This window comes from Larus michahellis, chromosome 9, assembly GCF_964199755.1.
Source record: "Larus michahellis chromosome 9, bLarMic1.1, whole genome shotgun sequence".
NCBI lineage: Eukaryota > Metazoa > Chordata > Aves > Charadriiformes > Laridae > Larus > Larus michahellis.
The window spans coordinates 16217818-16245624 of NC_133904.1; the positions used below are offsets into that span (position 1 = coordinate 16217818).

Genomic DNA, 27807 nt, shown 5'->3' on the forward strand with positions numbered 1-27807 from the left:
GAATCAAGGTCACTGCTTTTTTATTTATGATTCTCACTTTTTGAAAAGGAAGTGCCACAAACTGAGATGTGACACCAGCTGCCAATAAAGTCTGTCATTTTCTGTAATTTGCAACAATGCACATTTGTAGCATTTTCATTATTGGGACACTTGATTTTCTGACACCAGAGCACAGTTACAAGATGTATTTCTGGGAACACAAAAATCACATGATCTGTTTCCTTTAGTATCATGCCAGCAGCTGAAGGGTGAAATAATTGCCTGGAAGGGCATTGAGTTATGTCATTCTGCTAAACTAATTGGGATAATGGGAATTCTGGAACTAGACGTCTAACTAAGATCAAGCCTTTTAAATACTATGATAGATATTAATGTCAAATGTACCAGGAATACTTTCCTTCATGGATGCAATAAGACAAACCTCTTTACAGGAACCAGCATTGCTGACTCATAATAAACCCTCAGAAAGGAAAAGAACAAAATTTTCTAACTGATTGTGATGATTCTAACACAGTTGGGTCATTGACTTGTCATTTATAAGGTTACAATAGTGCAATAAGACACTGGGATGCCTTGGATGTGCGTTTAGAGGTTACATTTACCAAATAAATAGGAGCTGGATAGATTCAAATAATGAGGATTGTGCTTATTTTAGGAGACATTATATATGGTTTCCAGCTTGTGTTTCAACAAAAAAATTGAGCAAAATTAGGGAACTGAAAAGAAAAACACATACAAAATCTCTCATTTTGTTAATGTAACATGAGAGATCAGGATTCTGGTATCTCAAGACTGGAAGGCATGCGTACTACCCCGTTCACTGAACAACTTTGAAATGAAAATAACCAAATATATAATGCACATTTATAAGCAAACAAAACTCAGCTAAGTTGAGTATGAGCACTGATAAGTGTTTCTCTCATGATTTCACTTATTAAGGATTATTGATGTTATCTCTAAATCACTTCCACTAAATTAAAAGAGCCATATGTTGCTGTTACATCTTTGAACTTTTTCCATACTTCTTAGCATATACCAATTCAAATGTTTAAAGCATTAAATATACATTAGAACAACGCTGTTAGCTCAGGGGAGGAATCTGACCTATAAGAAACTGCTTTGGCATACTCTCATATTTGATAACATTTCGAATCAGCCAGTACATCTCTTGGTGAACCTGGAGAGTCAGCATAGTAAAGGCACTGAGAAAATCCAGGGGATTATTAAGTGCATAGAGAACAAAAAACTACAGAGTTTCAGATTTTGCTTTTCACGCTAAATGTCTAATGTTGAGCTATCTAACCATCTTGTCTTCTTTATCATCTATGAAAAAATGAGGAAAACAATGCTGAAGTAGCTATGTGTTAAAATAATGCTTTGAAATGTCTGTCTTTACCAAAACTATTCTGTATCTGAAGAACATAATCCTTACTGCTCTTAGCAAGGTTTTCTATCAGAAAAAACACTTTTCCCTTTTTCAGGAGCTTTGACACATACTGTAATCTACCATGCATCTACTTAGATATGGGCCACCACACAAAGTGGTTACATTGATCATTATCTACTCATCATGGAATAAGATGGTAAGCAAGATTCTAAAGGGCAAGAATTGTTTGTAGTTTCCACTAAACCAAAAAGTTCCAAATCCTTAACTTCTCAAAACAAAAATGATGGAGCTCTCTGTTTACTTTCAGTTTACCTATCAGGAGTCATACAAAACAAAATGCTTGATAAAATAGGACAATCTTTTCTTCAAAATGTATCTTTTATAGTAAGGAGAAGAGCGTTCAAGAGCAGCAGATGAAATGTTACATAAAAACCTAAATGCATCTTTCTTACGTGATCACTCAGGTTCCCTCGATCTGCTTAACCTAAATGATTCTTGGCAGTTTGCTCCATTCCGTAAATATCACATGTAATCCAAACTTTGGTGACTTCCCCATTTCTATCAAGTTTGTTCCTAGAAAGAAAAAAATTCAGTCAGAGGAAGAAGACAAGAAGAGACTTGTTCAACAGGTTTAAATTTAGTCTTTGCAAAAATAAAAGCATTTCCCACAGTCTCCAGTCCTGACCAGTAAGTCAGAAAACAGAAATGAAATTCCTGAACGTACTAGTATGTGAAGATAAGGCTCCTGGAATCAAGCTACACTCTCGACATCCCAAACAAGTTCTTAAATAATAGAAATGATGCAATTCTCTAAAAAGTTTCTTGCATTGTGAAGTAGTCAGATAAAATATGCATGTTCTTAAATAGAACTTCTAATAAAAATATTTTTCCTTTATTACAGTAAAGGTTGGCTGTCAGTGCTGCTTGTAATATGGTAGCAAAATGTGAATGAAAGTAATAAAATGTGGCATGCCAACAAAGGAATCTGAAGGAATCAAACAGCTGTACTTCCTTTTTGGTTTTTACTTTGTTTTATTCATTGCTCGTTTAAAAAAATATTTTTTATTAAATATATCACTTAAGACTGAAAGTAAGTATCCCAAATATGATAAATATGAAAAAGGCCACAACATTCAATTGATAAAAAGACATATTTTCTTTCTGCTTTGGTTTTAGTTTTAGGTACACACTCCAATGCAGCATTGTGACACCTAATGAAGACAGAACAAGGAATTTCATATTTAATCCATGGTGTCACTCAGCTTCCACCAGAGTATGAATTTATATACTAAATGTATATGGTGGGTGAGAAAGACAGCAGAAGCCAAATTTATTTAATCTACTATTTCTTCTCCACTAGCAGCTATTCATCTTGTTGTAGAGTGTCATAACTACATCATTCGTCACATGTAGATTATGTCTAAGTAAAAAGTACTGCAGTGCGATAAGAGCAGATCTGCATAGCGAGATATTTGGTGTTAAACACCAGAGACCCCACCACAGGTCTCTGTGGGAGGGGAGTGGTGGGAATTACTTTGGATTGTCTCTAGACTAGTTCTGTGGATGAGTGCCCATCAGAAGCTGGAGCACATTAGGTACACTCCTGGAGTGCAGGTTTCAGAGTGGATTCATCTGTAAGGAATCTGCTTTGTGTGATCCCAGATCACTCCACGATATGAACCAAAGTGTGGTAAGATCAGGAGATTTGCTTTAAAAGTGCACTCCTTGTGAGTTCACTCATCCTGGTGGCTGAACAGAATATTTACATAGCTGCATCTTACTTGTACTTCCATTTAAGCAAAATGTTTCGGTTCTCCTTTCACAACACAGGCAAATTGTTTGCCCAGGCATTCACTCTTATGATCTAATTAGCTTGAGAACAATATGTTTTAGACGGATCCTGATTTGCCAAATCTTTTCCTTGAATATGGTCCCTTCATTCGACAAGAATAGATATGTCCTAAAGCAATCCCACATTTTTCCTTAGTTAGCTACAATGCCATCACTATTGAATTGTTTAAGCAGCATCCTAAAAGTCAACCTCGGCAATTATATTCATAAGACTCTCAAGCTAAAATATATTCTATTTTGTGAAAAACAGCCTCAGAAATTGGAAACAGGTCAGCTTCTTTTGTGGCTTCATTCACCGCAAAACTACCATTAATTTATTCCTAAAAAGTGATCAATCTATTTCTAAATCCAATTCCCAGTTATCATTTCCATTAACTGATTTTCAAAGACATTGATCTTACGGCATTAAACAGGTTAACTATATCAAGCAAATAATCATCAGGGCAACAATTCTATGTTCAACAAAAAAGCTATTTTACTTGAAGGGTTTATTTTTGTGAGTTCAGCAGAACAGCAGATTTTCACTACAATATATACAGACTTAAAAGAGGAAATAGTAGAGTGTCAGAATGGAATAAATACTATATGGGTCAAAATTAGTCTTTGTCTTTTTCCTGTATATAATCAGCATCAAGATTAGTGCTAGGAATGGAGCCTAAATAATTTGATATTATGGGCCTCATGGGTAATTTGATAATATGGACCTAATATGGGTAAATTAATTCCTCATTAAAACTCAATGGCCATAACTTGTGGGAACTTCACCTAGGTTTGGATTTCTGAAAGGAATGGTCAAATTCTAGGCTTGCTTTCAGTGCAATTTCCACTATGGTCACATTTGCAGCATTTGGGAAAATTCTGAGGCAGATGATTCCAACCTTTTCCCAGTTGGCCTTTACGCAAAATGACTGTATTTATATAGATATTTATATGCATTGGAACTGACTCCTACAAATAGCTGATGCCAAGCAGTGGCCAGTTTGAGCAGGTCACAATGAAAACTCAGATAGTAATTGTATTTCCACATATATTGTCATTCAATAGCAACTTTAAAACGTCTCGTTACTAAGGTGAATGGTTAACAGCCAGGCTGAGCAGGACTTCCATTTTGTAAAATACGCTACATCAAATCTATATAATTTTGTTCCATTTTCAAATGTTGCTTACAATGTCTCAACAAATTTTACACTCTGGTGGCTGAAACTTAAAACAAGTGACAAGAAATTAGATACAACACTTTATGATTTTTTAGCACTGTGAGATTTTGTTGAGAAATTATCGTTATCAGAAAAGCATTTTTTTCTAGTAACATCACGTACGTTTTGTCTCTCTTTTTTTATTTCCCTTGATGGTATGTCTAGAAAAATGTTTATACAGAATCATGTCCACCTCCTCAAAGGTAGATTCTTGTTTGAGGAATTCTCCATTAGCTTAGAAACACAGCTGTCTCAGAACTGAATGGTTTTACACTGAATCTGTCTCTTTGCCAGCTACTCCTCGTTCCCCGAGTGTCCCTCCACCAGGCATGGCCCCTATCACAGCTTGCATTGCAAAACCTTCCTACCCTGAACCACAAACCAAGCCAACCAGGTCCTGTGTGTGACTCGCCCCCACTGAAACATGCACTTTTCTTTCTAGGGAGGCTACATTTAACACTTCTGGTTTTTATTTTTAAAAAAAAAAAAAAAAAAAGGGAGGATAATAACTGCAAATTAACATCGGGTGAAAGAGACCACTTGATTCCTGCTGGCAGACAGCTCTACGCCTGCTTTCTACCACACACGCTTTCTGATCTCATTCCCTTTCATTGAGGAGCTCTGGAGAACACCTGGTACCATAGACAGAATGAGACAAAGTCTCCGCAGTCAGGATTTAGCCTCATTTAAAATAACTTTGAAAAGTGGCCATATCCTTAAAATCCATCTTTGATTTATTTTATAATGAGCTCAATTCTTCCTAAACCTATTTATAAACTCCATCACCTTCTACACGCTGAATATCTTGCTAATATTTTATTTTTAGAATATTCCTTTGCCTGACAATTTTGCAGACTCTACTCAACCAGTCTCCTAATAAATTCAAATTAAAAACATGATAATTAAATACAGAGAAGTATTTCATTCTGTCATAATCTTTGGCTGTCTGAAACATCAGAAGCTGCTATAAAGAAACTGATTTGTCTCCATAGCAAAAGAAGAAAGATACCTAGAAGCTCATCCGCATTAATTAGTCTGTTGCAAGATACCTTTTAGAAGGCCCAACCATCTAGGCAAATTTTAGGCATCCTCCATAAGATGTGGTGTTTGAAGAGATGTTTATTCTCTCACTTCGGCTCTACCACTGTCTCAGATTCCAGTTCTCTTGTTTCTTTGGCCAAGGTGCTGTTTTCTCCAACACACAGCAGAGATGACTGGATTGGCCTCAGCTAACAGTTCCTGTGATACATGTCAAATTGTCCCATGTACTATTATGCTTCACTCACAATTTGTAGAATTTACAGTTAGATTAAATGACACAAACCAAAAAATACAAATAGAGAGTCCTCCGAACTCCTTATTTTGCTGAGCAACAGTCTTATCAGAGATCCCATAAGTAACTTGAAGCTTCTCTGTCCCTCCAGACTTCTAAGCTCTGTATTTCTTTCTCCACAAGATACTCTGCCTTCCTCTGCAGTAAATCCATTCAGTCTGCACAGTCCTACTGAAAGTTAACTTCGTATTCAAGTTGGCAAACAGGTCAGCTATTGTGGTCTCTCTGAATACCGCTTTTATCTGACAGGTCTATGAGTCAGTGGCATCTTCCTTAAATACGCTTATACACTTAAATACTTCCAGTATCACATGCATAACCACTACAGCATTTTGTTCAAACGAAAGATGTTCAGTGAACATGCCCTAGGCACGTCTAGTCCAAAACTAATACATCAGCAACAGGATTTCAACTCATAAAAAAATCTTATGCGTATCTCAAGGCTACACTGACTTTTAATTTATGCCTCCAGATAGAGTTATCTTTCAAAGTGGCAGAGAGCAAAGCACAACACTAGTTAAGTCAAAAGCCTCGTAGGCGTGGGAAGAAAGGAGGCGGCCCAGGACTGCTGCTGTAATGGATGTGAATACTGTGTTTTCACACCTACACCACATATATCACATATGTAACTGTGCCGGATTGTCCGGGCATGTTCCCTGCATGCTGGCCAAACTTGCTGACACATTCACACCTTGCAGAGCCAAGGACAAGATTAGGAAAACTGACTCAACTGTAGTCTGTTGCCTGGAGGTTTAGGACACTTCAATGCCAGAGAACAGCTCTCTACCCTAGTCTGAAATGCTACAGTAAGCTTGTTTCTATGTTTTACTGCTGAACTACTTTCAACAGAACATAACAGCTATTTGATTGGAGGAATAAAAGAATGAAGTCAGCAGAAGCTCTTTTCGGCTGTGCCTGCTGCTCACTACATGTGCCTGTCCCACCCTAGCCCTAGGCAGCCTCTGCCCTTTGGGATGATTTTGTGCTGCAGACACACAATGTGACATTGTCCCTTTCCAAAGGAATATATGGTCCACACAGAACTAACTTAGATTAGCATAGCAAGATCATTACTTAGAGAATTTTTATGTTTTACTAATAACCCATTGGAGAAAGAGAATGGGGAATCCGTGAAGATTTTTTCATTGCTTTCACCATTTTATGTTCATGCCAGACCTAACACAGACTGGCCTGGGAACTCTTCTTCATTACAGCAGATAGTAATATCCCTTCAAAGGATTATGAACCAACTATATGGACTACTCTGTTTCCACCTGCACTTCAGGATAGTAGAAACACAATTAGGTTGTCAGACCTCAGCTGAGAGCTTCTGGCCCCATACAAGGCTAACTTCTTTCACCTTTATGCCAGGGACAGAAGAGAAAGGTGAACGTCGACTAGAATTTAATTTTCTAATGGCGTGTTTATAAGTCCTTCTATTCTCCACTTCTCATGTAATAAGAAAGAATATTTAAATTCTATCTAGAATTTGAAGGAAAATACTTAAATGCTATTTTTTCTCTTCCACAAATATTTCAGGCATATATTTCAGACAAATAACATTTCATTATCTGAAATGCACCAGTAAAAGCTGAGCTGGGAGAACTGTTGTGGACATAGAAATTATTCTGCACACCTGAAGGAATAAGATGCATTAGTTCCATCAGGGGCCGTCCTGCAGATGACAGAAAAGACTCTAACAAATAAAAAGCAACTAAAATTAAATTGGAAGGTTAAGAATTTTGGAAAAATTTCTTGTTATTTCATTTCCACTTGATTCTAGTTGGAACTGTAAACATACTGAAGCACCATGAGAAATGCTGCCCTGCCCTTGTGATATCTCTTGTGATTTCTGGGAAACCTCCAGTGTGTTCTGAAGTTCACAGTCTGATACATCAGGAAATACACAGAAAAATATGTTGATGTGAAAATTCCAGGTCAGTTCAGTGTGGCAGACTAGGAAAATTCAGCTGGCAAGGGTGGGTGAACATCTCCCAGGATGGTTTTATAAAATGAACCATTTGATTATTTTAATTGTCCTGAAAAGATCTGTCCAGCTAGGGTGGCAGCTACAAAATGCATGTGAGGCAGAGACTGTCCACACAAATACGCATATACCTGTGTAAGAGTAATCGCATTAGGTTTGTTAATAAAAACCAAAATAATCCCCACCTCCACTCCTTAAAAGCCTTTGTCAAGGACTAAACAAATTGCAAAGCCGCTAATAAAAGACGCAATAAAACGGAAAGGTTGTGAAGGAAGTATGCCTATGACAAAAATCAACATTCATTTTAAGGAATAATTCTCCCTACAGTTCAACAAGCGTGTCCCAAAAAGTGTCTACAACACAGAGCACTACTCAGGACTGCACAGCACCACAGAAGAGTCATCTACTGAAAAGATAGAATAACGGCTGTGTAAAGTTAGAATTCAGAATACTTAGAATATAAACACTATAATTACATAGCAGCATAATTACAGTTAATTACCTGAAAGGTTCGGAAAGAACTTGTGCAAAATAAAGGAAACTCTTCCTTCAGTTAATGGAAGGTTTTGCTAATAGATTTGTCAGTTTCAGGTAGAAGAAAATGTATTTCTTTTTTTAAAAAATAACATGCCCTTTATGTGAATCCATAGCAGAAAACTGTGGGAGTTATTAAACTCACTGTAGAGGGGTAATAGATGGTTCTAATTCAAGATGAACTGAGTAGAGACTGACTTTTGCTTCTTACAAAGCCAGTTGTTTAGTCTAGGCAGCCTCCCATAAATCTCAACAAAACCCATGACGCTGCTGCAAAATGAAATGAAAAAGAAAGAGAACAAATAGCTTCACTTTCATTTCTAACAACTGACCCAGCCCCCGTGGAAAATGTGTGATATGTCTCCAGCTGATAGCTACAGGAGCCTGAGAAGCAAGCAATATCCACCAGCAGTCAACAGAGTTCCACGTGAACTATCTATTATCAGATACATGCTTTTCTATAAAAAAAGAACACCACAGAACCAAAAATAATCTGCCAAACAGCCAAGCCTGAAATGTCAATTTAATCATTAAATGTAATCACAACAACGTACCATCTGCAATATCAGATGTAGTGCAAAAAAATGGATCAATGGAAAATACCTGTAAAGTACACAACAGAGGTAGTTGCCCTTTGCTGTCAATGACAGCAGCCAATGCATTCTCCATATTCAGTTTTATTATAAATTCTCCTATTGTTGCCCAGATTGCACTAGGAACATTCAAAATATGCAGGACAACAATCATAGCACTGAACTAAAACTGGGGGGTTGTTTGGGGTTTTCTTCATAAAAGTTCTCTTTGGCTTTCTTTTCTTCAATTAGCTCAGTATAAGTTGTAGGGGTTGTTTGTTTTTTTTTCCTTCCTGTAATTAAATTGTCATAAACCATCTTCTGCTACTTTCCACTGGCTTGTCACACTCTCAATTGTTGATGGAAGTTAATTTTTTTCTTTCTTCCTTTCTTTAGGTTAAGGTAAAGTCACTTAAATTACTAAGACTTTACAGACTAAATAATTATAGAAATAGCTGGTTTACTACCTCCCTAACATTTTGGAGCAGAAACACAGTCAGCATTTTCATACACAGAAAAATAAATGTAACTTCTCAAACTTCTCAAGAAATACTTACATAACTTTCCTAGAAAATTCATAATTCTAAAATCAGAAGAAAATAATGGAACCAACTGTACAATGACTTCATTCACTTCATATTTTCTTGTAAAATTTACATTTCTTAAATATGTCAAGTCAAGCCAATTCATAGCTTTTTATTGACCTGAAATACTTGCTGGGAAGTAACAGCTCTCATTACCAAATAACATCATCAACAGTGAGAGCTGCTATCTAGGTGTCTATCTAGATGATTATATGTCCCTACTGTTTAAGTCAGGCTTACCTTCCTTGTTTTCTTCACGTACTTATTCTATCAAAATCAATATGGTTCTGAGTACACACAACACTCAGCTTCTGCTGCAGTTTACTACAGCTGTAGCTCTCAGAATACTCTATTATCACAAAGTTGGTGGGTTGGGGTTTTTTTAAATTTCCAAAACCACAGGTATGACATGCTATTAAAGAATTCTTCCTTGTAAACACCACCACTGAGAACTTTTGTAAGCACGTGCTTAGTTAAAACTGAACAGGCCAAGTTAGTACCTGGAAAAAAGAGAACACAGCAGTAACGTTCAAAAGCTAGATCTCATGTCTGCTGTGAACAATGGCCAAACTCACCTGCTCATTTAATACAAAATGACTCACTAACCAATATTTCTCCCTAGAATCCTCCAAATCTATTGCGCAATAGTTTCAGTCTAGTAAGAACTATTTCTGTGATAAATTACGTTCAAATATAGCCTTTTTTTCACCTAGACTCTTTACAGAGAAAAATAAGTTTTTCAAGTGTCTGGTTACACAGTACAAAAACTATTGCTAGTGATATTTTTTCCTTTTTTTTTTTTTAAATAACATTTACCGATCTTGAACAACAGTTTTTCTATTAATTCTACATCTTCTTAAATCAAACCTGTTACGTGAGCTTTCAAAGAAAACAAAACAGTACCAATAACTCCCTGGCTAAAAACCATCCTGTGTTCATTTCTTCTCTCATTAGAGAATATAAAGAAAATGGTTATTACAACTGAGACGTATGATGTGTGCTGTAGAGGGAACAAAAATATCCAGCAGCACAGAGAAGACTGGGATGTGCTGAGCTAGGAAATGCAGATGCTTAGACCTTTGCTTTTCTTACTACACCATTAATTCCCACACTGTCCCAGATATCAGTACGAATGTACTTTATATCTATTCCTCGCTGCATGGCAATATGAAGATCACTAGGAGCAGTGAATGACTGTTAGAGTATGTTTCTGATATCATTATTCCCTGTCAGTAAAGGGCAGAATACAGTATCAGCAGATTTCCTTAGCTAACAATTATGTATCCAAGTGTCCATGCTGATTTCATTAAATTTACGAGCCTTTGATAAACCCAGGCCAACTGTCACACTATTGGAATACACTGGGTTTTTCCTATAGAATTTTTTCCTGTGTTTTTCAGTGGAGGTCTCCAAGGAGAACCCAAGAACTGGAAGGTGAAGAGGTCTCAGTAGGTGCCCCCTTCTCACAGTGCTGTGGGGTTCATTCAACAGCGTCCACTGGTCTACCACCAGCTGTGAGGAAATTTGGGTTCCATTAGTATGCTGGTGATGCTCAGCTTATTTTCTATTTTTTACCAGATCAGAAATGCCATTCTTCAGCCAAGATGCAGACATGAATGAGAACAAACTTGGCTGAAGCTGACTCTGCAGTGGACAAAGGCAGTGCTGGCAGCTGGCATTGACACATTCACATTATTCCAGCCTAAAAAGCAGTCTCCACTCTGAGATCACTTCTCTTATCATGCACAATTGTAATGACCAAGCTAGCAGAGGTGACGATGATTTTTTTAATTTTTTTTTATTTTTGAGTGTCGATACATGGAGACATTCAGGGAGACTGACAAGTCCCCAGCTCTAGAACTTGCTTCAATGACAGGATGAATTTCCTATGTGCAGCAGTATGCACAGCATCTTTTTTGATAAAACGCATGTCACTGTGCTATGTTTGGTTGCTTTGGTATATGACAAGGGAAGATTTGAATTGCCTATTTGGACACGTGGATTTGCTCACTCAATATAAAATAGCACAACATAATAGGAGGCTACAACATTTCCTAAAGCAAATATTAAATACAATGTGTTTTTTAAAAATGAGGAAACTGATATGAATGTTTACTGGATATTATCATAGCTTTTAAAAGATGGACCAGAGAGAAAAGGAAATTATGCACTGAATTGGAGAGAGGAGACACTAGAAACAAAATGTTCTGGCAGTGTATATTACATCATCACCTTCTGTGACTTAGACACAGAAACTATAATTTATTATAACTTTCTTTTTTATGTAAAACTTTATCTCTGAAGATTCTAGGCGGAACTTATATGTAGTGTTAAATAATAAAGTGGATAAATTCACCTACTTGGTGTTCCAGGCAGGACACTCGGAGGCAAATAATTCTGTTTATCTGTGTAAGCTTTTGACTATTCTACCAGGTTGGTCACCAGAGATGAACCAAATGATGGTTTACAGAGACAAAAGAGGACACTGGGACTACAGAGCTTTCTATAGCTTAATAAAAGGGAAAAATTTTATATTATTTCTGGTTACAGAAATTTGATAAATGGATATTACTGCTTGATGAGAAGATGACATTAAAATTCTATCTATTTATAGCTAATTTCTGTATCTTTATGCTAAGGTGAAAAGATTATAATGTCCACAGTAGGACTGAGTGAGCATTACAGACATGCCAATATATCTGGCCTTCATTTTGAAGGACTTGAGAAATCGAGGAATTTAGAAAAATTCAGTAAGGTAGTCTTCAGGAAGTTATTGAATCATTGCATCCATGTGTCTCAGGCCGTGGACGAACATCCTTTTTCTAGACAAGGATAACTGCCTGTAGCACTCCTCCAGTTTCCGTCGTTTCCTGAAAGCTACCACTTTTATCCAACTCATGCAGTAGATTAGTTCACGTAAGCATGCCCTAATTTGTTTCAAGCAGTATAAATTAGGCTAGTTTAAACAGTTAAAATAGGTGATCTGAGGTACCTAGGCTAATTTTCCTTGCAGCAAATAGGCAATGGTCCAACATTGGAGCATTGGCAACAGAACAGTAAGGGTGGTGGTCTCTGGCTGGTGGGAGGTGATAAAATGCTGGAGGTGGTAACCTCTTCACTGGTACAGATGCATGCAGACAAAGATGCCTGTCCACTGCTATAATACGCTTCTTTCTAATGAGTGTTAAAGTACTGGTTTTCTGCAGCAGAGAGTTATACATTCTGAAGCACGTTTGCGTTCTTATATACAAAGGAAACTCTGAATCCAAATAGCTTTGTTTCAATTGTTACAAAAGTTAAAAAAAAGGTAAAAAAGATGTTTTTAAACTGAAAAGTGAGTTTGTATATAGTAAAATGAAAGAAGCCATCTGGGAGGACTTTAAACTGCTGTTTTATACAAGATTTCCTCCCATTTTGTGTCTTTAATTCTTTGCATATGAATAGCAGTCCCACTTTCTTTTTTTTCCCCTACAAAATATGACAGATTCTAGATAAAACATGCCAACCAAAGTCAGAAGCATGAAACAGTGTTACGTGCACCACCTATGCACAATATGGGAAAACAGCTTTTGACAAACTAGAGTAGTTAAGAGGACAATGCAGAATTGAATTCCTAGGCAGAAATTCAATTCTGCACAGGAAGGTAACCTCCATGTTGGTGCACTCAGGTTTCCTTCTCTCAAGATATTCTTGTCTCCTCACATTCATGGAGACCTGTATTTACAAGATTCTGACCTGCAGCGGCACCCAGCTGTTGCCATACCCGGTGGAGTGCCCCTGCCCAGAGCGTTACAGGCCAAGGCCCATGGTTCAGCCTCCCCACTTTGCAACTACTTGGGCAAGAGTGTCGAAAGGATGACCATTAGGATTTTACTCACAGAGCTGTTCTCATAAATTACTGCATAATTATGATTACACATCTTCTGATGCCTTTATTTGTCACATCTATACTTTGCACAGAAGGGCTGCAAAAATCTGTCATTCTGACATTGTTCTAACGCTTTTTGTAGGCTTGCTGTGTTCAGCAAGGGCAGCTAGTCACCAAGCAGCAAAAATGGCTGTCTGGCTGAGCCACTGATCTCTCTTCTGGGCTTGTGAATATAAGAGATGGCAATTTCTGGATTGGTAGCAAACTGTTGCTTTCTCCCACATTGCATTCATGAGACTTTTTGGCTCTGCTGTGTCGCCTCTCAAGCATTAGAGAGGAATGTGCTTCCAGCTGTCCTCTGAGAGTCTCATTAAGTTTTTCTCAGCCACTTCTATGAAGTTTCACATTGTCACCCAAATACAATTGGTCTGTAACTATTTGGAGAATTTTTAACTTCTGAGCCTACATACTTTGTGCTAGTCAAATGAACACAGAGATTATAAAATCAGCTTTCCAGGCACTTTCGAAGATAGTTTTTCTTATGCTAATAGAAAAATAAGGGAAGATTTGAGCAGGCTATGTTGATAGTTTTCACAGAACAATCTTGAGCAAATTAAAATGTAAATTTTTCTACAATCATTGCTTTTGGGTGACAAACTTTTTCTTAAGTCTTTAGATGTGTCCTGCCTCCATTTTGATTTTCATATTTGGAGTTTTTGTGATCTCATTTCTTTCTTGCTCCTTATGCTGACTTACCCAATTGCTGCAAGAGACTATCTACCTTGCTAATCCAACAGCAAACTAACCCAGTAGAAAGAAAAGTGAATTTTCACACATTGGTTGAGTGAACTGAATCAGATGAGTCCAAGAATCGTGCCTGCACTGCTCAGGAATGGGGGAGTGGGACTTCCGAGTTCTCTGTTATCACCTCCATGAATGTGCAACTCCTAGGACCAGGCCTGGGCCCTGCCTTGGGAGCAGGGGTTTCCACCCTCACTGATACCATATGCGTCTCAGTAAAACCTCCATGAGTCTTATTTCCCTACAGAGCAAAGTATGTCATTGCACATCCTGGCGCCAAGGTTGGCATCACAACACTACAACAGACAGCACACCATCCCTGCCCAGCAGACCTCGGGCAGGGATCCTCACCAGCTGAAAAGCATTGGTGACAACGCCATCCTGTACCTCTAGGAGCAATAATTTCTAATTCTGAATGTCTCCACTCTCAGTGATGTATATCTTCTCCCATTGTTTTTTGGTACATCCAGTCTTGCATCTTTTTTAAAATTAGCTCCAATGCGCCAGCTGAACACATAAGATTGTCTTAAGGCCATATAAAACTGATTTACAGGCACACATACCTAAAGAAACCAGAAGTGAGGCTTAAGGACATGAAAAGGACATGAGCCAAGCTCATGAAAAATTCTGCTAAATCAATATGGTTCTCAGCGAAACGAAAACCTGTTCCCCTGATCTTCTTGGATGGCTGGTAGCATTTGTCACAACAGGGCTCCTACCCTGACTAGGCCTGAGTACGACTAGAATGCAAACAATAATTCTCAGAGTTATTACATCCAGGGAAATTACTTTGCTGTACTAACGTGTACATTACATGTATTATTTTATGAGCCCAAAAAGACTTGTTAAATGAACTTCTTAAAATGCAAGTTGAATGTAAATAGGCTCAAGCTAATCATTTACACTTAAAAAAAACAACAAAGTATAAACCCATCAGTTTCTGTTTTACACCAATTGCGGTATTTTAAATTAAAAGATTCTCTTTCCTTTCCATATTCTTTTCTTCCTAAACCACTGTGAAACAGTTGTACAAAGCTACCAGTGGTTTCATCAGTGATACTGCTCCTGGCTTTTTACCAGTTAACATGTTCTACCCATTGGTGGGTAGGTGACTATTTCTGCATAAAAAACCCAAATTGATAGAATCACTCAGAAGCACTGAAGACTACAGAATTTTGGCATTAGAGACAAGCTTTCTTTCTCATGTAACTGAGCAAGTTGCTATGATCACTATCAGAGTTTTTCTAATGTACATTAATTTTACCTTCATGTTATCTGAGCTCTTCCCAAAGGTGACAAGTTTGTAACACTGAAGTGGCAGAAGGCAATGCAGAGGCTACAGAGAAGTTAACCTTGACTTCAGGGAGGCTACTGTGCATGTCTGTGACAGATAGGGAAATGAAATTAATAACTTCACTGATCAACTAATACCTCACCCACAAAGCATATGCGACTGCTTACTTGACCAGAAGTAAGTAATCGGTAACATTAGTTATCGATGTGCAAAGTATCCGGGTTCAGAGATGGTCAGCATAGAGTACTTTAAGTGACGGCATCTTGTGAGATGTCCTTTCTCAAGGCTCTGTGTGCTAACTCTACTCAGATACTGATTTACTGAGATTTCAAGGCTATTATCACCCGTCTACCTGTCCTTTTTGTTCTAAGCTACAACCAGACTAATTGGAAACTTTGTAAATCAGCGTAAATATTAGGGAGCCAAATTCCACATGATCAAATTCGACCTTTAACGTGGAAGGGACAAGCCTGCTATGAACTTCTCATGGGAATCTTCAGGAAAGCATCCATGCACTGAGGTCCCCTTATTAGCCAGATGATGATTGTTATCTCCATCTCACCTTAGCAATTGTAATTCAATAACATTGTATATACATATATTGTGCACTTCACACTCACTTCCTAGACATGAAAGAAACTAGGAAATATAAAATCTGACAACAGTATAGTAGTCAGAAGCTATGTCCCTGGTCATCAAGCAAAGCTGTTAAGTGGACTAATGTTCCTACAACGGCAGAGAAAACTCTTGAGGTGAAAAGTCCACAAACTGGTCAGCACCCATGAAGGGTACTAAGTACTCCCAGCTCTCACTCATTTCAAAAGGAAGTCTGCAGGCCTTTTGTTACCCTTGCTGTTACGAGATCAACTCTGAACAGCTTCCTTTTCACCATCTGGCAACCGAACTCTTGATTCTTTGTGCTTTCCAGGCTGTCAGATTTAATATATCCATTGTTTAATGATCCCATCCTCACCTTTAAGTTTATAGGGGATTCTTCTGTTCTAATCCCAGCAAATATCACAACCAAAATCCCTACATTTCTACTCCTGGAAGATGAGAACTCAATTACCAAAATGGACACTCCTTGTGGAAAGATTTCATACTTCCAACTTATAAACCCCACAAATTTATAGTAAAATTTAATATTCTCCATGTTTGTTGAATTTTCTCCACTAAAGCAAATCCAGTTTGCTTTGCAAAGCAAACTTGACTTCAGTGTATTTTCACTGTGCTGCCCTGTTGGATTCTGTTGTACAGCTCCTGGTGACAGAACAGAAGACTGTTTCATTAACCATCCACCAGCAAATCTAATAACATGTGAAGAATTTCAACAGCTCATTCATGGTTCAGTTAATTTATGACAAATTTTTCCCCAGTGAGATATCACAAGCAGAGATCAAAGAAACTCCAGAGAATGAATTCTCTTCTCATATTCATACATTTGTGAAGCTGGAAGGAGTCTAGAGAAAATGAGCAATAGCAGTTGATGAATTAAGACACTTTGCACTTCCAACATGGAAAATAGTTATAAAGTAAAACCCCATACCCAGTAGGAAAACAATGCCATGAGAAAAAAAAAAAGTATTTTTGCTCAAAGTATAGTTTTTATCATCAGGAACATGTTCACAAAAAGATTTTGATTGGGAAACAGAAACTCTCTGTTCACAGATTCAAAACATCATGGCCAGCATAAGCATTCCTGGGTTGTTCTACCAGTGCAGAACCTGTTGTCTGCTCACAACTCCTACTTAGTGCAAATTATTGTGAGACACTTTTTAAGATCTGGAATTCCAAACTTTCAAATAATACTTGCAGTTCATACATTTATTCATTTTCCCAATTGTTTCACAATAGGTTTAGCCATCTATAATTAAGACATATTAACTGAAAGAAGAATTGTGTGTGCTTTCAGGTGTCCCAGAAAACAAATACATAACAGTCATACTATAATTCACTTTGGAACATAGTGATTTTGTTCATCAATTTCTATGTATTCAAAATATGGAAAGCAACCTCATTCTTCACAGTTCGGTTCATGTCATTCTGCAACTGATAAAAAAAACAAACATGTAAATAAAAAATAATCCAACTGAAAGTGAATGTTAAAATTTCCTTCAATCTGACATACTGTTGTCAAAGCCCAAACACCTAGGACTACAGGAGCAGACAGAACTGATCAAACCAGAGACACTCCAAAAATCTGGTCAGAGAGAAATCAATACTGAATAACCCAGAAAAAAATAATTCTAAAAATATATCCAGGAAATTAGTGGTTGACTTATGCCCTGAAGAATGAGGCTTTGTACTCCTCATATACTTTTATCCCCTAGTTTAAATCTGGATTTTCTCCTTCCTCCCAGCTGCCTTCAGTAGAGCAGTTTTCAGATGACCTGTAGAACTGGGCAAAAAAAAAAAAAAAAAAGCAGCATAAAGTCAGATCAGAGACTTTTCAGGAAGAGTCATCTTACCAGTTCTTGCTTTATCTTAACCAAGGTTTCACGTGAGCAGACAGCACTGGCTCAGAAGGAAGGAGGAAAGGAGAACAGATTTCAGAAGAGCTAGATGACAGGGTTAAAGAACAGGCTAGCAAGAAAAACAAAAATCCAAAGAAAACAAATAGCCGAATCCTATAAGGTGCTGAGTACTTGCAACACCCATTAAAATGAAAGGTAGTTGACAAACAAATAATTTCCTGAAATCATGTCGAAAGGAACAGTCTCTGCCTTTGGGTGATGGATACACACAGGAAAGGATCCATCATTTTAGTCACTGCTTGGTCAACAAACTTTTTATCTGTCTAGACATGCTTTTAAAAAAAACCAAAAAACCAACAAACCTAAACAAACAAAACAAGAAAAATCCCACATGTTTCTCTCTTGCTTTTTGTGCTTGCCCTTCTATGGGTATGTGAATTTTTATACTATCTTTCACACACTAACGCATACAAAATAACTAAAGATGATCAACAAATTATGTCTATGGAGCAACCACATCCTCCAGCTTTATTCAGGTTAGTCTCACTGAGATGAACTGGGGAAGATTCCAGCAGACCCAGAGGTTTCTTCCAGTCCTAGCATCTCCTATGCCTTCCTCCTCCTCTGCCCCTGCAAAGCCAGCATGTCCCTTTTCTCCAGAAATCCAAACCCTTATGGTGCTAAGGGGCGTAAACTAGAAGGTCTGCGCACTGGGTTGAAGGGTGCCAACTATTAGGCTTTAAGTGGGGCATGCATTCACCTGTGTCTCTAGAACAATGTTTACATAAACAAACACACTTCTCAAGTAGGCAATGTCTCTTCAACAGCAGAAGGCTTTATACAGATACAGGCATTAGATCATAGCAAAAAGAAAGCTATAGATACTCAGGAAAGAGCAAGAGGAAGCTTCTTAAAGGAGAGATCCTGACTCGTGGGAAGATCACATTACCCCAGATAATTACAGATTCCTTTGCTACATATTTTGAATAGACAACCTTTTGCAGCTCAAATCAGCAGTCACCATCGCTTATACTGTGAGAAAGATTCAGAAAGAAAGTAGCTTAACCACCCCCATAGGTAACAAGCATTTTCAAGTTTACCCACACCACCACAGCTGTTCTGTTAGCACGTCCTTCACCTGCCTTAAGAACCATGCTCTGGGCCTGTAAAAAGTGTTCAGCAATGCATAGATGCACAGCCAAGATTTAGAAACATTCATGGACATTTTATGTGTGTGGTCTCTGAATATCAAACACTTGAACGTTCCAATACAAATGTCCAAAATAATATTTCATTCATATTAAATGAGGGGAATGCCATATCCTTTATCAAGTACAAATAAGCATTGTAATATTTATACATAGCATTTAACAATTGTGTATAGATTTTTATAAATATATGTTTCTCTGTGTGTATGCACTTTACACAACACTACGTAAGATAATTATACAAATTACATAGCTATAGTGGATAATTATGGACCAAATAATACTGGAACATGTCATTAGGTACTATTTTACTGCCCTCTAATACATATTTACTGCTACTAGTTTCCATATTTTTGGACTTGGAACAGCTTCAAAACCTACAATTTTTTAAGTCATCAGGAAACAAAACTTCTTTCTCTCCCCATCCCAAATTTGTAATTTTACACCCAAAACCTAAATATTGCCAGAAGCCCAGAAAGAGAATTCTCACCATCTCTGTAGTAGCAGGTTAAAATTCCAGCACTGCTTGCCCTTGCAGTGCTTCCGAGAGGCAGCTTTATCTCACTTGAAATTGAGATTTAAGGCTTTGAATGGAACACAAATCAGCTGCCTAGCCATCTAACTCACTGGACCTTAGCATCATGACTTTTAAAATACATTTTTGATCATTTTTACACATCCTGTCTCTGTGATTGGAATCACACTGTGCAAGGGTGTCTGGCCTTACAGGTAAAATGGATAAAACTCCTGCTAAAAGTTTTATATGCTGTTAATATTTTTAATGACTTTTTGCGTTGTACAATGTATATAGTATTAAGTATTCCACAAAATAATATCTTGCGTAATAATTTTCACAGGACTCCTGGAAAGGCCTGCAGAGCTCAGCAACAGCTTTGCCAATTTTGATAATGGCTCACCCCAAACGTGCTAACAAATCTTTGTAGGACACCATTGAGTGACCACTTTTACTAAGAGAGAGTTGTACTAGAGTACTAGACAAAAGTACTCCAGAATTTTTTGTGAACTACGGTTCAAGCGATAGCAATTGTTATAATCTGGACTCAGTGCACCCATACAAGGAAAATCACAACAAAAATTGTATGACAGCGATAATAAAAACTCTAACACTGGTTCAATATGCAGAATCTACTCTAAGTATGTCCACAGTAAGTTTTCCTTCCTCTTAAAGAGTCTAATTTTTTTAAAAAATTAATTCAGGGTTTAATAAGAAGTCTCATTTTTAGACATAATTGCATGGAGATAACTTTTGTAAACAGTGTGCACTGTAGAGGTTTTATAAGAAATAATTACAGGCATCCACTGTAAAAGATGAGTTTGGAGGAGTTCAGGATACACTTAAAATGACTGAAGCCTTTTGATACCGTATCACTGAAACCATCAAACTCTTGCTTAGATGAACACACCTAGTGATTGTTAAAGCAAACAGTTCCTATGTGCTACAAAAACAGGATTTCCCCTCAGCTATTTTGGCTTAACTAAGGCTTTCAGACAAAGCCAGTAAACATAAAACAACTCTTTAAAAAAAAAAAATATCAAAGGACACAGTGGAAAAACAGGGCCACGTCTGAGAGGCAAGAGAAAAGGAAACAAGAAGAAAGGGAAGAGAGACTGATTAAAGCAAAATGTACCTCCCAATAACATATCCCTAAAAATTTTCCCAGTATTTCCTCTAAAATACAGATTTCAGGGAAGTACAAAAATTTTAAGGGATCAGATGCCAAGTCACCACTCTTAGACTGAGACCTTTGGATGCTTAATCCTATTTCTTGAATTGAACAAAGGTCACTTGGGTAGACTGGGACGTAATCATACTCAAGCTACGCAGATTCCCCCACTTAACCAATCGGCTGCCTGGTGCTGGAGAGCCGTCTCATCTCTTTGCAGTTGCTACTACAGTCCTAAGGCTAAAACTCATCCAAATCCCCCCCCCCGCTTTTTTTCCACCCTCCTTTCCACTGTAACATTCAGTCATCTTCCATGTACCATTGACCTCTCAATTTCCCACTGCTTTTATGCAAACTCTGAGACAGGCATTTGCCGTATTCAAGGTATCAGAATGGTGCCAAGCATAAATATTCACAAGGGAAGTTTGTGAGAATAGCTAGTACCAAAAATTTGTAAGTAAACCTACAATTCACTAACTTCTCTGTGCAGACAAGACTAGCTGTGCATAAGAATACTGTGTTTGCGCCTACACCCACCACCTCAGCTCTGCCTTCCCAGGAATATAGCTATTATGCAGCAGTCTGGCCTGGAGGGTTGTCCCATGGCCCAGGGAGTGAATTTCACTTAGTAATGCCTTCCTGTGCTAATATTCTAAAGATTATTATGGTTTTTTCAGTCTTCTAATTTCCCCGTTTGTCTTTTTTTTTTTCTGAGCTTCAAACACACATTCTTGCTGCATATATTTCATTTCTTCTCGTCCTACGGAATGCTGTGATCCAGAAGTTATGCTGAATTTCTGACATAGCAAGTTGGCACCAGACAAGCAATTTCACTGCAGGATCACACAGCAAAATAAGTAAGGCCATAGGAAGAAAATGAACTCCCACTTCCAGCACAGCTATCCTAAAATACAATTCCAAAAATGTCTTATCTTTTGCAAGACTGTCTTTTTTTAATCAAAATTTACACCTGTCATGATAGCGTCAGTGTATGTGAAATGGTTCCAGGGATACGCACAGAAGTAATAGAGGTTTTCTCCTGGTCCCTTAGAAATTAAATTGAAGAAAACAATGCTCTGAATCACAATGTTATAAGCAAGTACATATACAGTTTTGAATCCTTTGATCTATATTTCCTGTTTAGCTCTTGTCCACCTCTTCCATGGAAAGAGCTGACTTAACTTTTCACTAGAGCTGAACACGAAAATATTTTCATATCCCAAGAACATTTTCCAGCCCAAACTAGATAAAGAGCCAAAACTTAACAGCAACAAAATTGCAAATCAAAGTTCCAAACATTTCAAAATAAATTAGCCTAAATACGCTGTTCATCAATTATGATTTCAATATTATTTTTTTAATTACTAAAAATTAACAAGTATTTCCAGAAAATTAAGTATTTTTAACAACAACAAATATTAACCCTGATAACTTGGATGTAAAGAGAGAAAAAAGTTTTCAACTGAAATATTTCCAAAATCTGTTTCTTTTCACGGGTTGTCCCTGTTTCAAAAACCAGCCAAAATCTAAGCCAAAAGTAACGCCAGGTAGCTCTACATCAAACATAAGAGTGACTGCAGTGGATGAAACCCAAGTTCCATCTAGTTCAACCACCTGCAGTAGTGGCCAAAAGCAGACGCATACTCAGCAGGGAAAGCTTACATATATATATATATCACTTCCTCCATGTACTCTCCCAGTCATCAGCCATTTTCAGTTCATGGATTCCCCAAGTAAGTGGTGGTGTCTATGTGTTTAGTAATCCTCATGGGATTTCTCATACACAGACACTTCCTGTGTGTCCTAATCTTATATAAATGCTTACTACCCACATCATACCCAGCAAGGAATTCCTCAGATTAACTACATGTCTCAAGGAGAACCATTTCATCATCATTTGCTATAAAAATATTTTGTTACCAAAATAATCCTTACATCTTGTACTGGGAGAGACATACAAGTGATCTCTGCTCTATTTTCTCCAGGTCATTCATGATTTTATAGACCTCTATCAATATCACTCTTAGTTGTCTTGTCTCTGGTTGAAAAGTCCTAATCTACTTAGTTTTACATTTGTCATTATTCATTTGCCCCTTCCTCTATCTGATAGTATTGTACGAACAAATATATTTCATCCAGGCAGTTTGTGACTATTTCTTCTTTTTGCTTTTAGTATCGAGAAAAAGGAAATGCAAGCTCCAAAACAGCATCTGAATACCTTGGCAGAAACCCTGGCCAAAAAAATTTAGTCATGCATATATTCGAAAGGAAGCATTTTCATGAAGGGCAAAAGTATTTTTGCAACACGTACCTGCTTTTAAATTTTACTTGAAAATATGAAAATTTTGGTTAGGTAACAGATGGAGCAGAGATGATTATTAGTTAACATTAATTTATAGTAACAATTTGAGATCTGGATTATGTGCTAGCCCAAAGCATTCCTGGAAAGACATACTGTAATGATTTTCCAGTATTTATGTTCATAAAATTCAGATTAGATCAGATTAAACCACTGGGGTACTAATTTCAGTTTAGCAACTGTGCATTGCACAAGTAGCACTTAAACATTCGTATTTAGAAGTATTTTACTTTAGATGAGGAAACAAGGAGGACAGCGTATTTGTTACCCTGTAAATAATGCAGGCTGTTCAATGGTTGTGTGGTTGGTGCCTCCTTCTGCATCCTTTTCAAGAGAAGAGAGAGAGATTTGGACGGATTGTTCTGCACAGGGCATCAGTCCAGGATCCAGCAGCTGAGTTCTAAACAAAGAGGCGCTGCTGGTTTCTTTGTGCACTGGTTTCCCCTGTTCTTTGCAACAACAGTCTCACAATCTTATTGATTATTGTACTTAAACTCACCTTTTTAATGGAGAACAGACTAATATTTTTAAATTATGTCACAGTGAAGGATAGAAAAGAGGAATTTAATCAGACAATAAAAAAGATATCAAGCTTTTGAGAACCAGCATTCTTGCATGAAGTTTTCCCCTGATATAAAAAGACAAAAGGAACAGTTAACTGTTTGGAGGGTGGGTGTTATTTCTTTGCCTTCTGTTCCAACCGTCACTTCAATACTTGATTCTAAATAAAGGAGATGTGAAAAATGCGTTTTGAAGTTTCACATAGTACAGAAGGGTTTTTACAAGGAAGAGAAAGATTAAGAGAGTAAGGCACAAGAATCAAAAAGAAGTAATTGTTGGAGAATTTTGAAGCAACCCAGTGTTCAAAACCAATGACAGAACCACAAATTTAGCAAGAGGAATAAAAATACATACTCTAAAACATGTAAATAATAAACAGATAATTTAGAGGAAAGCAAAAGGATAAGCTACTAGTTTTTGTCTCTTACAGGACAGGTTACACCGCATTTATTTCTCCCTCTCTTGAAACTATTAAATATAAATGCATTATTTGATTCATAGGTGACTTAAGAGATATGCCTCTGAATAGCTAAGACACAACAGCAAGCGGAAACCAAAACACAACTGTATTTAATCTGTTTCATCATCTTTTCCAAGCTTTTTTAGCAAGATTTTTGTTTTGATGTTCTCATTTTATTCTCCAGATCCCCCAATACTCCCGTTTAAGGCACTCTAAGGAACTGAAACTGTTTGTACCTGTTCTCTACCACCTGCCCAAATGCTTTCAAAAGAGGCAATTTCAAATAAACAGCAGCAGGATGTGCATAAGTAGAGAATTTAAAATGAACTGACAAGGGTCTCGTCAATTATTTTTATATAAGCAGCCTCTGAGAGTAGGTTGCACTCCTTTCTGCCTTAGACCACCAAGCAAACAAATTGTACTAAACAATGATCTGTACTGAATACTCTGAACGTATTTTACAGTTCTTGTATATGCCATAAATTCAATGCTGGGTGTTTTTTCAAATTACTTTTCCTTGTGAAAGTGTTCTAATTTTAAAAAAAGGGAGAAATAACATCTTGGTCTAACTTCCTTACTAACATGTAAATAATTTTTTAAAAATCATGGTTCTGCTATTACTGAACAAGACATTACATTCTCTGCTTTCTCCCTTAGAGGGGAGGTTAGTGAAGAGGATTTTCCATATCCAACAGGAACATGGACAACTACACTTCTAGGAAGAATAGCTCTAAGGGAAGCATTTGTCAAATTGAGAGACCTGAAGGCTTCCATGTCATTAGCTCTCCTTTAAGGCGATAAAACTAAACCTGGCTATTGGAAATGACGGGATCTGTGATATATTCCACTTCCCATGGCCCTAACAAAAATCATTAACATGTCACTGCCTTTGCTCGATTTCCCAACAGAATTCTCTAATTCTGGGGACCACTATAGTTGTGTCACATGTTTCTTACATGTGTTGGACACTAGTCACACTAAAATAATATCACAATAGATAAGCATTCTTTTGGAAACATTTCCACTTATGAAAAGCAGTAAAAGCCATCCAAAAGGTACAGGAGATTTATTAAGGCTCAGACAAACCCACTCATGAACGTGAAAGGAGGCTGCAGTGAGAGTCAGAAGGCAATCAGAAAAAATACGTTGTCTCTAGGTAGTGAGGTGTGTACGCATGCTGATGTGTATGATTTTTAAGTATCCTTAACATACCAGCGGTCCAAAGCTCAGCATCCGTTCAGGTTTACTTACTTAATTTTTCAATTGCCTATGGATTATGTGAGTGCCATTGAAACACCATTTTCAAGCCTCTTCAGTGAGACCTTATTGAGGAACTCTTCCTGCAGAGTTCCATGACAGGAAGAAGGATGCTGAATATTATTTCTCCTAGCCAGAAAAGCTACTTTCCTTAATTGGGAATGCCAATTTTAATCAAAGTTTTTATGCTGTACTGTAAGATGAATTTCAAATGTATGACTTCGCAAATATTAAAATTTTGCTCTTAACATTATATAGTCCTACTATATTTTGTCCTCATTCCTGACACATCTTTAGGCAAATTTTGCTGCAACTAGCACAGGAAAATCTTCAGCAGTTTTATTTTGTTGTTTTTGTAAACTGACCTATGAAACTTTGCAGTTCCCTTTGATTATGTCACTAAGTCACTGGTATGACATTTTTAGTGAGAGCCTGTTGTAGAAGTCAAGATCTTCAGACTATTTCCTTCTCCAAGTCATTACGTGGATTAACAGATTGAAGCCGTTCTTTGTCTAATAAACACAACAGATTCTATTGGAACTTTCAACCTTCGACACCCTTGAAGTTCAAACTGTATTTTTAATTCCCTCTCTCAGGCTTACTGGCAAGCCAAAAGCTCACCCATTAAAGTACCCCAAGCACTTTCAGGGTTATGTATAAAGAAAACAGCTATTTATTAGATTTGTATTCTGTAGTACGTACAAACAATATGGAGAGTGACAAGGCGTCTCTGCATTGCACAAACACTGAGAGAGCAAGAAGAAAATGAAAACAAGGCATAAAACAAAGAAAGGATGTGTACAATGGAACAGGCGCAAGTTACTTTTTTTTATTGTTTTCCTTTTTGTGCTAAAAATAGAACACAATGCTTATCTTTGTATAGAGACTACTCACCAAAGCCTGAATAAACCGGAGGTTAAGAATATCAACATCACTGAAACTCTTTCCAATTTTCAGTTCTTTTTCTAGATTAACTTTCTCATAATATTTTCTTCAGAAACTGAGTCCTCTCCCAGCAAAATAATCCAACTAAATGCTCTTAAATAGACATGGTATCAGAGAAATGATCAGAATTACTCCTAGCTAACTATCACAGTTAAAAGTGCTATTAAAGAAAAATGTGAGACACTGAAGCTAAGAATTTTGACAACCAAACCTTCACTAACTTTGAAGCTTTTAAAATTTCAGCTCTTGTAAAAGGCTGAACAACTTCCTACAATAATGTTTTCTAGCTATGAAACGTAACATTGCCTGGAGTTACTTGGAATGGACAATAATTGTCGACAAATAGAACACAGTGCACATCCAGCACAGTTCAGTTTGGGGGTTTTCTTGCCAGAATTGCCATTCACTCAACCAAATTAAATATGCTGTTTGTATCATGTATTATCATTATACTAAAATAAAACCTTGAACAAAGTTTTTAACAAGACTGACATGTGGCAAAAATACAGTCTGATCTAAACCCAGCATGCTTTCACATTAGGGTTCTTGGTACTGTTCATTATAAGATGTCACTACTGCAAATATATACGTATGGGAGTTTCCCATCACTACATACGATCACAGGATAAAGGCTCGTCTGCAAATATGTCAGAAGCACCTTGTAAATTATCAAAATCTTGTCAAGACAACAATGTCATAGAACCTCAGGATACATTTATAGATATAATACAGAAATGAATATGCTATGATTTTAGACGTTTTCTGAAAACATCTACAGACATAAGAGTTGTGAGGTACAACAAAATTTAAATATGCTTAGAACATAAAATGCAATACAATATTTCTAATATTAATCACAGAATGACAGAATCTTCACGGTTGGAAAGGACCCTTAAGATCATCGAGTCCAACCAAACAACCTACAGTCTCCGCCACTAGAGCATGCCCTGAAGTGCCACATCTAGACGTTTCTTAAACACCTCTAGGGATGGTGACTCAACCACCTCCCTGGGCAGGCTGTTCCAGTGCCTGACCACTCTTTCAGTAAAGTAATTCCTCCTAATATCTAACCTAAACCTCCCCTGCCGCAACTTCAGACCATTTCCTCTGGTCCTGTCATTATTCACCTGGGAGAAGAGGCCAACACCCACCTCTCTACAACCTCCTTTCAGGTAGTTGTAGAGGGCAATGAGGTCTCCCCTCAGTCTCCTCTTCTTCAAGCTAAACATGCCCAGCAAAGCTAAACATGCCCAGCAATGTTCTTTAATGTTCTATTAAGGAACTTTTATGAAAGAAAAAAAAAATGTAAGAACTAAAATTTAAGTAATGTGAGTTCAGTTCCAACACAGATCATTTTAACTTCTTTCTCAGTGAATAAAATACTTCATTTTCACCTCTGAGACTATTTTGTGATCCATTCGGTCTAATTAAAACAAAAGCCTCCTCACCGA

General features: G+C 37.3%; 1 protein-coding gene across 3 annotated transcripts in view; it reads left to right on the forward strand.

Moving 5' to 3' along the window:
- The window catches only part of LIPC (lipase C, hepatic type), a 59795-nt gene that overhangs the window by 13472 nt on the left and 18516 nt on the right, over positions 1 to 27807 (forward strand). The window contains exon 1 of one of the 3 annotated variants that reach the window (XM_074599704.1): positions 21263 to 21631. The exons of the other annotated variants lie outside the window; for them this stretch is intronic. The gene's annotated coding sequence lies outside the window, so the exon portion shown is untranslated. Of the gene's footprint in view, positions 1 to 21262; positions 21632 to 27807 lie in introns of those variants that run through there. 3 annotated transcript variants of the gene reach the window in all.